Raw genomic sequence first — 11,330 nt, forward strand, 5'->3', positions numbered from 1 at the left:
CCGAAGCCACCTCCCAGCCAGCATGTCGCTGCCAAACTTCCCAGCCCACACCGCGTCTAGGCAGTGCAGCCCGGATGGGTCCGGTCCCGGTCAAGGATGCCGCGGAGCCTGCTGGCACCGGGCAAGACCTGGCAGAGTTGTCCTGTGCGCACGCACGCTGGCCAGCTGCCAGGAGATCTCCATGGCGGCGTCAGACGGTCGGAAGAAGCAGCCGACGTGTGGAAGGCAGGCTCACGACGAGTCGAGGTGGGCCTACGTCTGTGGCGTGCAGGGATGGGGGGGCTCCCGTAGCGAGGGAGGCGCGTCCATGGGGAGACGGGTGAGGCCCGTGCGGCGTGCTGCGAAGAGGGGCCCCGCTGAATGTCGCGCCCATAGGCCGCGACAGACAGTAGGAAGGGAGCACCTTTGCTCCTGCCGAGGCACAGCCTGACCCGCGCCGACCGGAAGAATCGCTTGCCTGGTAACGGAGTGCGGAACAGCGGTACTTGGCGCCCCTCTTGCCTGCAGACCATGCAGCGGCCCTCGTCAGCCGGCCTCGGCATGGCCGCCCCAAGCCCAGCTCTCTAGCGCATCTTCCGGGCCCGCCTGGCCAACCGTCTCCTGGGCGGGGCTTGGCTCCAGACGCGGCGGCTGCTCCATCTGCAAATGCTATCTCAAAGCCGAATTGCGCTTGGCTGTGCAGGCTGCCGAAAGGCGGGGACTCAGAGTTCCTGCGGTGGTTGCGGCTTCTGGCATGCTGTTTGCAGAGTCTGGCCTGGAAGAGCACGTGGCTTTGCACCATTTGCATCAGACGGGGCTGAATCTGAATCGGGCTAATGTCGGACATTTGGCAACTGGAATGTAAGTATTTTCCGGCGTATAAGACGAAAAACCTTAAAAATCTTCTCAAAATTCAGGGGTCGTCTTATACGCCGGGTCGTCTTATATGCCGGAAAATACGGTAGTCTGGAACTCACATAAAATTCTGGAAAATATGCTGGGAATCCTCAATAAGTCCCCTTCTGTCAATATTCTGAACCGGGATTAAATTTCTTTTTAGAAGTTTTGTATGGTCTGTTACAGCACAAACCAAAGTACTTGTAACCAAAAGATTTACATTTTTTCTTGGTAAACTCATGTAATAATAGAATATTGGGTTGAAGTTTTAGTTTCAGGCTGAGTTATGTCTCTTCCTGATTTTTACCTTGGTGATTATTTTTCTGTTGGTTTTTAACTGGTTTATTTTCTGTATATAATATAACTGATATTAACACTTCCAGAGAAATATAAACATCAGTCTCTGGGTGTCAGCTAGTTACCCTCTCCCACCTCAACCTATCTCACAGGGGCCCTGTTATTTGGAAAATGGAGGAGTTATCAGTAGTATAGGAATCTTGCTCTGAGTTTCTAGAACAGCAGCTCCCAATCCTTTCTATAACCCGCACCCCTAGAACGTTTCCAATATATTCTCGCACCCCTTATAAAAGTTTGAAATAACAGCAACGAATTATTCACATACACTATAATTTTGAAAAGCCAAGTTTTTGCACCCCCGGAATATTGTCTTGCACCCCCAGTTGGGAAGAACAGACGTCACGTGACATCGCGCAACGTATCAGAGCTTTTTCACCATTGCTGGCAATCAGGTGGGTGTGGTTTCCCGGTGATGCATCCGGCCGGCAGTTTGACACCCCTGTCCTAGAAGAAAGGTAGGTTATAGAGAGAAATAGGAGCAGTAGGCAGAAGCTTAGCAAAAGAACGTGAATTCTGCTGTGGAATGAAAAACCAGTTCCTGTTCCAAGTCAAGAATAAAAATGGAGGCTGCTTTTGAAAGAAGGTTCTTGTTTATTGAAGAGCAGAACAGCACGCAGTTCTGGGACAGCTAACTAAATGGAGTTGAGAGTAGATGGGTTTTTAATACCTTCTTTGGGGCTTTGTATTTGAGCTGCCTGTTCCTGTGCAATGTACTTTTTTTTTAATCCCATTTATATCCTGCCCTTCTCCGAAGACTCAGGGTGGCTTACAATCTAAAGCACAAATCAATGTGCCTAGCAACTTTGAGCTGTGCCCTTTTGGTATTCTAATTATTGTTGCCTGACTCCCATTGTGGCTTGGAGGTCATGTCCTGTCCTTGAAGCTGGGTGGGGGAATGTACTTTTTAGGGATCTTTGGTTTTTTAATCACCTCAGCTCCAGCCTTCCTGCCCCAGTCTTCCTGAATGGATTACCAAATCTACATTGGTCTACTCAGTTTCTGCTTGAGGCAGGGGGACTGGGGCTGTTTCTGCCTAAGATTTTTCTCCATTATTCCTTTGGGAAAATTCCACCTTTTTTTTTAATATCCCCCAAAATATTTCTGTAGGAGGGTGGGTGGGTGCTGACTTTCTACAATACCCCGCTTTGGGCTATATAAGTGTGGGTGACACACTTTTACTGGCCCAAAATTAAGAATTGATCTGATCAGGGAGATTTGATGGGTGCTTTTATTTTTATTCCCAGAATGCAGGGAAGCAAGTTCTCAAACTGTTAATGCAAGGGGGAAGGTACTGATAGAGGCAGCAGAAAAGGATCCCTGCAGTGGCTCCCAAAAAAGGAAGCTTTTAACTCATGAAGGTCTAGAAGTCAGGGCAAAAGTTCTGTTAGGTGGAAAAGAAATTTATAGTGTCCAATATTCTATGCCAATTCTCTTAGCTGTTTGATGTCACTTCCTGGATGCTTTCAGTCAGGTGTGAAGCAAGCACATGCCCCAAAATTCTTCACAGCCATGTTTTGCCTTGGTAAATAATTACTAGCTGCCCATTTTCAAGGGTTGCTTCTTGAGCCTGCCTTAGCTCTTACTTTAGTGCATCCAGGGTTTGTGATGTCAAATTGAGTTTAGCCAATGTGCAAGCCAGGCTATTACCGTTTTTCCCAGAAAATAAGGCGTACCCCAAAAATAAGCTCTAGCTTGATTTTTTTTACACGTGCCCAAATAAGCCCTACCCCCAAAATAAGCCCTACTTAAGACCCCGTCCAACTCCATTGCACCTGGTTGCACGAGATGGGGCGAGGTGCACAGATAAAAATCAAGCTAGGGTGGGAATGGGGGGGGGTTGGAGCTACCCCATGCACCTTGCACCCACTTACCTTAGGACAGTTACAGCCAGGCCTCCCACACCCCAACACCTGCCTCACTTCGCTGGCCCACCTCTTTTGCAGCTGCTTGCTGCCGCTCGCACCATTGCCCCCGGTTTCCGTTTCACCATCAGAGGCCTTCCAGAAAGGCCTCTGCAGCTGAGAAACGAGCTCCAGATTGATGCACACACACACCACCTCTGTTTCACTGTCAGAGGCTTAATTAAAAAAACAAAGCAATTTTAACCTCCCGAGGTCTTTAGATATAGGACTTGCAACCATTCATTTAGTGGCCTTTTGAAGATACAAGGCATTGAAAAAGTGACTTATGATCTGGTCCTTGCACATCCAGCATCGCTACAGTCATGTGATCAAAATTCAGGCACTTGGCAACTGGCATGTATTTGCAGTAGCTACGATGTTCCAGAGTCATATGCTCACCATTTGTGACTTTCACAGCTGGCTTCCGACAACCAAAATCAATGGGGGAGGCTGGGTTTACTTAATGTTCGCATGCGTCAAAATTAAAAACGGCAATGACTTCACTTAACTGTGACACAGAAGGTTGTGACTCATTTAACAAGTGCCATGCCTAACAATGGAAATTCTGTTCCCAACTGTGGTCGTAAGTTGAGGATTGTCTGCAATAGTAATTCCACATAAGGTATGGTCAAAGAAGTCAAGACGGCAAGCACAATGGTGCAGTTGAAGCTGAGCCATCACAGCATCATCATACCCTCACAGTTGTCAGCTTGACGTTTTGGCTAAACCCTGTAGATATGCTTGAGTCAAAGTTCTGATGTAAATGCAAAGAGGCTAGAGAGATGTGAGGCAGAGGGGGGTTGATGGTGGGAAATTTGTGATAAGGATGAGTTTGTGCTTTTATGTAAATACCATTATTTTTATTTATGTGACTTTATGGTCTGTTTCTGTTGCTCCCCTCTGGGAGGAGGTTTCGAAGTATTTCTAGCAGGACTACCCGATTCTATAATAGCTTTCTTCCCTATGCCATCTGTCTGGTAAACTCGCAAGATTCGTTTTTCTCGCCATACACATGTACACATAACCCGAAATAGACTGTGTTGTTTATCTGTGTCATATGATATATGTGGGTATATGCATATGTATGTATGTATGTATGTATGTATGTATGTATGTATGTATGTAGCATATATTGGAGGCAATGACTTTGAGAGCTGTACACAATGGCATTTCATTTTAATGCATGCTCATTAGTGTACATTCAAAGTGACAATAAAGTTATTATTCTATTCTAAAAACTGGCTGATTCCCAAAAATTCAGATTTACTTAAAAGAACAATAATATGAAAAGTCAGATGATATGTGAGCAAAGCCTCCCCTCCCACACCATAAGGTACAGGGATTCATCAACCAACCATACTCCAAGGCCTGGAAAAACATCACCAGGATGAAAACCATGTGGATCTCTGAGGTGAAGGGGTGTAGTGGGGAGGGAATGATGTTCCAGACAGGCATGATGACAGAGAAGGCCCACTTCTGAACATACTTCCCAGTAATGGAGAGAGAAAAAAACATGATGGCAGCAGAAAGAAATTGAGAGAATTGTAGACAAGGTTGGAAAAGTCTGAGAAAACCTAATACTGAGATGACTTTTAGGGTATATATTGGACTTCCGAAAGAGATTTAGGGTGGTGAAACATAGACTTAGATAAATGCAGAGATAATAAAGGGGAAGAACTGAGTTGTGGTCTTGTAAACGCTAATGGGTGATAAAATACTGTAAGGCCAAAGTAAATGATTGTACAATAGGAGGGAAGGTGACATTGTCACATATAAGGAAAGTGTTCAGAGAGATTGAATATTATGAATGGAGAATGAGAAGTTTCAAGGTCTTTGAAAGAAAAGTGAAAATTTCTCTTAGATATAATGGCTCCTTGACAGAACATCCAGACTAGGATAAAAATGGAACTGGATAATTTTCACCTAACTGTGATCTTGTTGTGAACCAAGCCATTATGATTAAGCCAAAATATAATTTAATTGTATGTGGCATATTATGGAGATGCAGGAGTTGTGCTGTTAAGCTGAGTTCCCAATTACTTGACTCATGACCTAGTAAATTTAGCTGTCTAGGCATGCAGGGCTAAAGAGGTGGACAAACCACACTGGCTAGCTTTATACAACACAGAAAACCACAAAATACTATTTGGGATTAAAATAATCAAGCTGTATTCATTATGTGAATAAAGACATAGAGTTGGAGGTTATGACGAAATAGTCAAACTAAAATATCAGAGACATTTAGAGAGACAGGACCAGGGCTTTTTTTCTCATAGAACGCCCAGAACGGAGTTCCGGCACCTTTTTAGATGGAACCTTGTAGGGTAGGCAAGGTGGGATGTATGACGTGTGAGTTCCAGCACCTTTTTCTTTTACAAAAAAAAGCACTGGACAGGACTGTGAACTAGTGGAACAATTAGAAACCGAGGGACATCATTCATATGTAATTGATACTAAAAGCTGTGGAATTTCAAAAAATCCACTTCTCCTCCTTTAATAATACAAAGTTTAGATTGTAATTCTAAAAACAAGATTGTGTCTTCTTGGACTTCCAAAAATGATTGTGCCTTGACCAAAGCAGTGCTTGGTTTTGTTAATGGGAATCTTTCACCCTTGGGCTCAAAACTCAAGTTATCACTAGAGTAGTGGATTTCCAAATTTGCTTTGTGGACCCTAGGGTCCCAGAGACACTTTCAGGAGGTCCACGAGGTCAAATAAATAAATATTTTAAAATTTCTCAGTTTTAATTTGCAATACAGTAAATATCAATATATGGCTCATGTAAACCAAAGCTCTTTGGGGTCCTCAGTCTTTTTTAAGAATGTAAAGAATTTAAAAGAATGTAAATGAGATGAAAATGTTTGCAAATCACCACAAAAATATAGTTTCTCTATCTCTTTATTCTCCTTTAGTGGTCCTCTGAATTTTTGTACCACAGAGGAAGTCAAGTTGCTAAGCAAGTTCATTAGCCTGTCAGTGAAAATGGAGGGGTCCATTTTGGTCCACTTTCTTGCTCATAAAAGAAAATAATAGTGTGGTATGCCACTGTAAGGGGGGGAGTAGTTTGTTCCTTTATCATTCTTGCTTGAATGGCATTTATTGAGCCAATAACTCCTTTTACTGGAGAGAAGTTAAGGAGAAGCTAAGAATTTGCACACAACCCAGAGGCAGGTTTCTAGGCAGTTACTCAGTATCTGTTATAGCTGCAATATATAATAAGAACAACAATGTACTAAACCTGTATGCCCCCAAACTCTCAATAACTCTAAAAATCAAACAATAGCATTACATTAAAATGAATAAAGCAGTGTTTCTCAACCTTCACCTCTTGAAGATGTGTGGACTTCAATTCCCAGAATTCCACAACCACCTCATGGACCTCCTGAAAGTGTCTCGGGTTGAGAAATAAAGGATAAAGATGAAAGATTGCAAGCACAATGAAGCGAAGAGTCCTGCTCTCCCTTACTGAAGATCTGGGTGAAGAGTTCTTCTAAACAACACCAGAGTGAAGCCTTAATTTTGCTCTTTTCTGAAGTTGTCGATTGAATTCTGATAGGCATTGCAATTTGCTGGAATGTGAGAGACAGGGCCCATGTGATATAAGAGTGTTCTTCTTGGTTAGGCTATTGTTATTCAGAAAATGGCAGCCTGTGAGCAAGCGATGCACAGGAGAACAAGGACATGACCTAGCACCCACGCCCAGTGTTTCAATGGAGAACCAAGCTTGGTGATCTCCCGGCTCCCTTGAGGTTCCTACTCTGATATTAAGAGAACAAAAGTATTTGACTGAGGACACCCTCAGATTGAGTAGGTGCTAAATTTTAGTGCTACCATCAGGCACATCTTTCTGAGTAAGGCCTTCCATGAAACAAAACAGGACTGCCACATTAGGAGTCCTAATTTAGGACACAGTTGCTACAGGTGTTATGTATTAGGCTTAAAGGAACACCTAAAGCATTTGTATAAGAGTCACCACCAGGAGGCGTTGAACTGTAACTGTTTTGGCAGGAAGCAGTTTTGGTGGGAAACAGAGGTTCAATCCGATTGGTTGGCTGTGTACCTGGCCAGGTACTGGCCAGGTATATAAAGAGTGCAGGTAACCCCTATTCCCCAGTACGGTCACTTCCACCTAATAAAGAGCTGTTATGCCGTACTCATCGGCCTGGCGTCCTTCCTACTCTCCAGAACCCACTACACAATAACAGGGATGGGCAGAAGCAACAAGATGTTGAAAGCAACTTTCCCATAAATAACCCATTGCATTCAGAGGTGTCCCCTGGTGAAATTGAATTCTCAGTGTCAGTATCCCCATCTTGTTCTTCTTATTGTCGTCCAGCAGGAAAATCACTTTGAATAATAGCAGCTATAATATACACAACAAACAGCATTCCCAGATCCAACAGAAACGACTGTCCTGTACCTTTTAGATGATGGTGACCAGCAGGGCTTTTTTTCTCATAGAACGCTCAGAACGGAGTTCCGGCACCTTTTTTGGATGGTAGGGTAGGCAAGGTGGGTTGTATGACATGTGTGAGTTCCGGCACCTTTTTCTTTTACAAAAAAAGCACTGGTGACCAGGCAATATCTATCTGTCTGTCTGTCTGTCTGTCTGTCTGTCTGTCTGTCTGTCTGTCTGTCTGCCTGCCTGCCTATCTATCTATCTATCTATCTTTCTATCTATCTATCTATCTATCTATCTATCTATCTATCTATCTATCTATCTATCTATCTATCTATCTATCTATCTATCTATCTATCTATCTTCTATCTCTCCATCCTTCAATCCCTCCATCCTGTCAATAGAGGAAAGGATTTTAATAGTAAGGGATCCACCACCGTAGTTCACACATCGCGTTCTCCTTCTGCCCTAGAAAGCAGGCAATGACAACCCAGACATAAATAATAATTAAAAAAAACCTGTCTTGACAGAAAAACAAAACAAAACAAAAAAATCCCCCCAAATCCTAGGGTGCTGAGGTTGTATGATATTATCCATATTTTGGTGAGGTCATTTTTATTATTCTGGTGGTGGCAACTGGAACAGAAAAAAAAATTGGCAATCGGAAGTCCGCATACCTAAGAAGTGTACCCTCCCCCTTTTCTGAACATATTGGAGGAAAAGTAAAGTAAGGAAAATTAAAAAAGAATTGTCCTTGCTAAATAGAAACAGATGGTGGATAAAACAATACCAGTAGTCCTTGGCTTACAACCATTAGTTTTGTGATTGTTCAAAGTTACAGTGGGACTGAAAAAAGTGCCTTATGACTGGTCCTCACACTTACGACCATCATAGCATCCCCACAATCACATAATCCAAATTTGGGGGCTTGGCAACCAGAATGTATTGATGATGGGTGCAGCATCCTGGAGTCATGTGATTTTCATTTGCAACCTTCCCAGTAGCTTCTAACAAGCAAAGTCAATGGGATAACTTGGAACCACTTAACAACTGCCTGTATGAACAATGGAAATTCTGGTTCTGATTGTGGTTGCAAGTTAAAGACTACCTGTTACGGTACAAGATATTTGCATAACCAGTGATGCGCAATCTTAACTTAGCTTGCACCTCCAGATTTCAGGGCTCTCTCCTTCTCTCCCCCATCTCTGCAAGGAACATTACTTCCAGGCTGAATTTGGGAAGCCAGTTAATGTTTTTTATAATTTCAAATAGTTCATTATGCAGAAAAAACTACTTTTAAAATCACGTGCATTCTTGAGAGTTTGAACCAGGAAGCACTGGCAATCCAGATGTGGTTTCTTCTTTCTGCAGATGTGATTTGTATGAATGAAGTTTTCCAGGGGTTAATATGGTAAGAGGGCAAACAGGGAGGAGAATGAAAATCTTTCCTACTCCGCCTTCTGTGGTGGTGGGAATCCAGGGTTCCAACAGGGAAGTGGGACATTAAGTTGTAAGCAACTCTGGGGGTTGAGTTTAAAGGGATCTGGAACATGACAGAACAACATAGTGTCAGAGAAGAACATATTCAGCTGAAGAACTGAGAGACAGACCTAAATCTATTGAGATCAGGTGATGGTGACTGTTGTGTTGTGGGTTCTGGAGAGCAGGAAGGACGCCGGAACGATGAGTACAGCATAACAGCTCTTTATTAGGTGGGAGTGACCATGCTGAGGAATAGGGTTACCTGCACTCTTTATATACCTGGCCAGGTATGCAGCCACCCAATTGGATTGAACCTCTGTTTCCCGCCAAAACTGCTTCCCGCCAAAACAGTTACAGTTCAACGCCTCCTGGTGGTGACTCTTATACAAATGCTTTAGGTGTTCCTTTAAACCTAATACATAACAGTGACTCCATGTGGCTCATTGTAAAGTATGTGTACTTTTTAAAATAATTAGTACATCCCAATCTCTTAGCTTACCCCAAACATACCCACTGAAAAATAGTCCTTTGCCTAAAATAAGGGCAGGGGAATTTGATTGGCTAGCTAAATCAAGAGGAACAGGGACAAAAAGAAGTGTGTGATCTCTGGTTTTATCCGAAGTGAGTCCTGCATTCAAAAATAACCTACCAGTGAATGCAGGTCAAAATGAAATAAAGATGAATCTTTTACTTCAGTTTTCAAGCAAGCTTAATTTGATTCCAGAGATATTATGAGAAATAGTTTGGATTTTGTTAAGAGTGTTGAAAGTATTTGAATCAAATCCCTTCAAATACTGTATTTAACCACAATACTCAAAATTCTGATTTTGGCATCTGGAAACCTAAATGAAAGCAAATCTGAACATCGTTCAAATGTTTTGTTTGTAAATTTCAAGTTAAACACTTGATATTTGTGAGGGCTAGAATAGATTTCGCTGACTCTCCAATCTATACAATAAATCTGCTTATATTTCATAATTGGCTATTTTCAGACACCCTTTGGGGAGAACATCTTATTGCCTTATAATCTCTGGATGAAAAACAAAAATTGCTAGCTGATTAATTATAAGTATTTTAACTCATTCATTTCTGGTACATTTTTCTACCAATAATGCAAGTCCTGAAAAGATTTCTTCATTTCTGGGTGATGCCGAAGTGTTACATTTAGTTAGTTATTTGGTAGGTAGATCTTAGAGAAGGCTTTCCACAATATGTGAGACAGAAAGAGGGAGTGCTTAAGAGAGAAGAAGGGGAAAACATTTAATTGTATAGGACTTTAAAATTGATTAATCAGATAATTGCATAAATATTTCAACTGTTTCCCACAGAGCTTCTTCGAATAGGATTACCCACAGACTGAATTAGAACTTATTCAACAGGCAGGTTAATTTTCTTCTATACATGATAGAGAAAGGGAGTCTTCATAAGAGAGACGTGAAGGTGGTGCCATGAGAGTGAAAATGGCAATGGAGACAGAAGCAAAGGAAGATTTGGGATCCTTAAAAGTGCCTTTTTTGGCATGGAATAGTTTCTATTGCCTTCTTTTGAGATGGTTTTTCAACATCCCAGAATTTTCCAAGGGTTTCCTCCCCGAATATTAACCAGGAGCCCAGTTAAGTTGCAGACCTTTTAAAAATCAGCCAGGATTAGGTTAATCAACTCACAATTGGCCATGTTGCCTGAAGGGTGGGTGTTCCAGTAATACTTGAAAGGGCCACAGATTTTACACCTTTTTTCTATTTTCCTTGCATGTAAATTCAAGTGGCATTCCTATTCCCAAACATACAACATTCAAACTAAAAATTACTGTGAAAACTCCATATTGATAAGGGAGCAACCTTCAACCTTATTTTACTTCGGCCTGAGTCTAAGATGAGAAGTAACAAAATTGTAGTCTAGAGTAGGAAATAGGAAAAAAAAAGCCACCCTGGAAAATACAGAGGCAAATTACTCCCATATTACAGCATTGCTGGGAAAGGAATTAGATGCGTCCATTGAATTACCAAGAGTTGAGTTTAAATCAGAGATTTAAGATTTTTACTAAGTTTAACTGTTGTTTTTTTTGTAAGGTCAGCTCTCTTAGCAAAGAGTTATTTAACTGATGCAATGGAAGAAGGGAAAGTCGAAAGAAAAAGAAAATTCGTAAATACTTTCTATCCTTGTTTTCATTCCACCACTGTTCTTTTGCTTTGCCTTGGGATAGCTTCACCTCATGGGGTGTTTGCATCTATCTACCCCCAAATCCCTTTCATGCTGCAATTAGTGCAGGTTCGCATCCCACCAAGCTCAAGGTTGACTCAGCCTTCCATCCTTCC

Source organism: Vipera berus (genome assembly GCF_964194415.1).
Source record: "Vipera berus genome assembly, chromosome: Z".
NCBI classification, from domain to species: Eukaryota; Metazoa; Chordata; class Lepidosauria; order Squamata; family Viperidae; genus Vipera; species Vipera berus.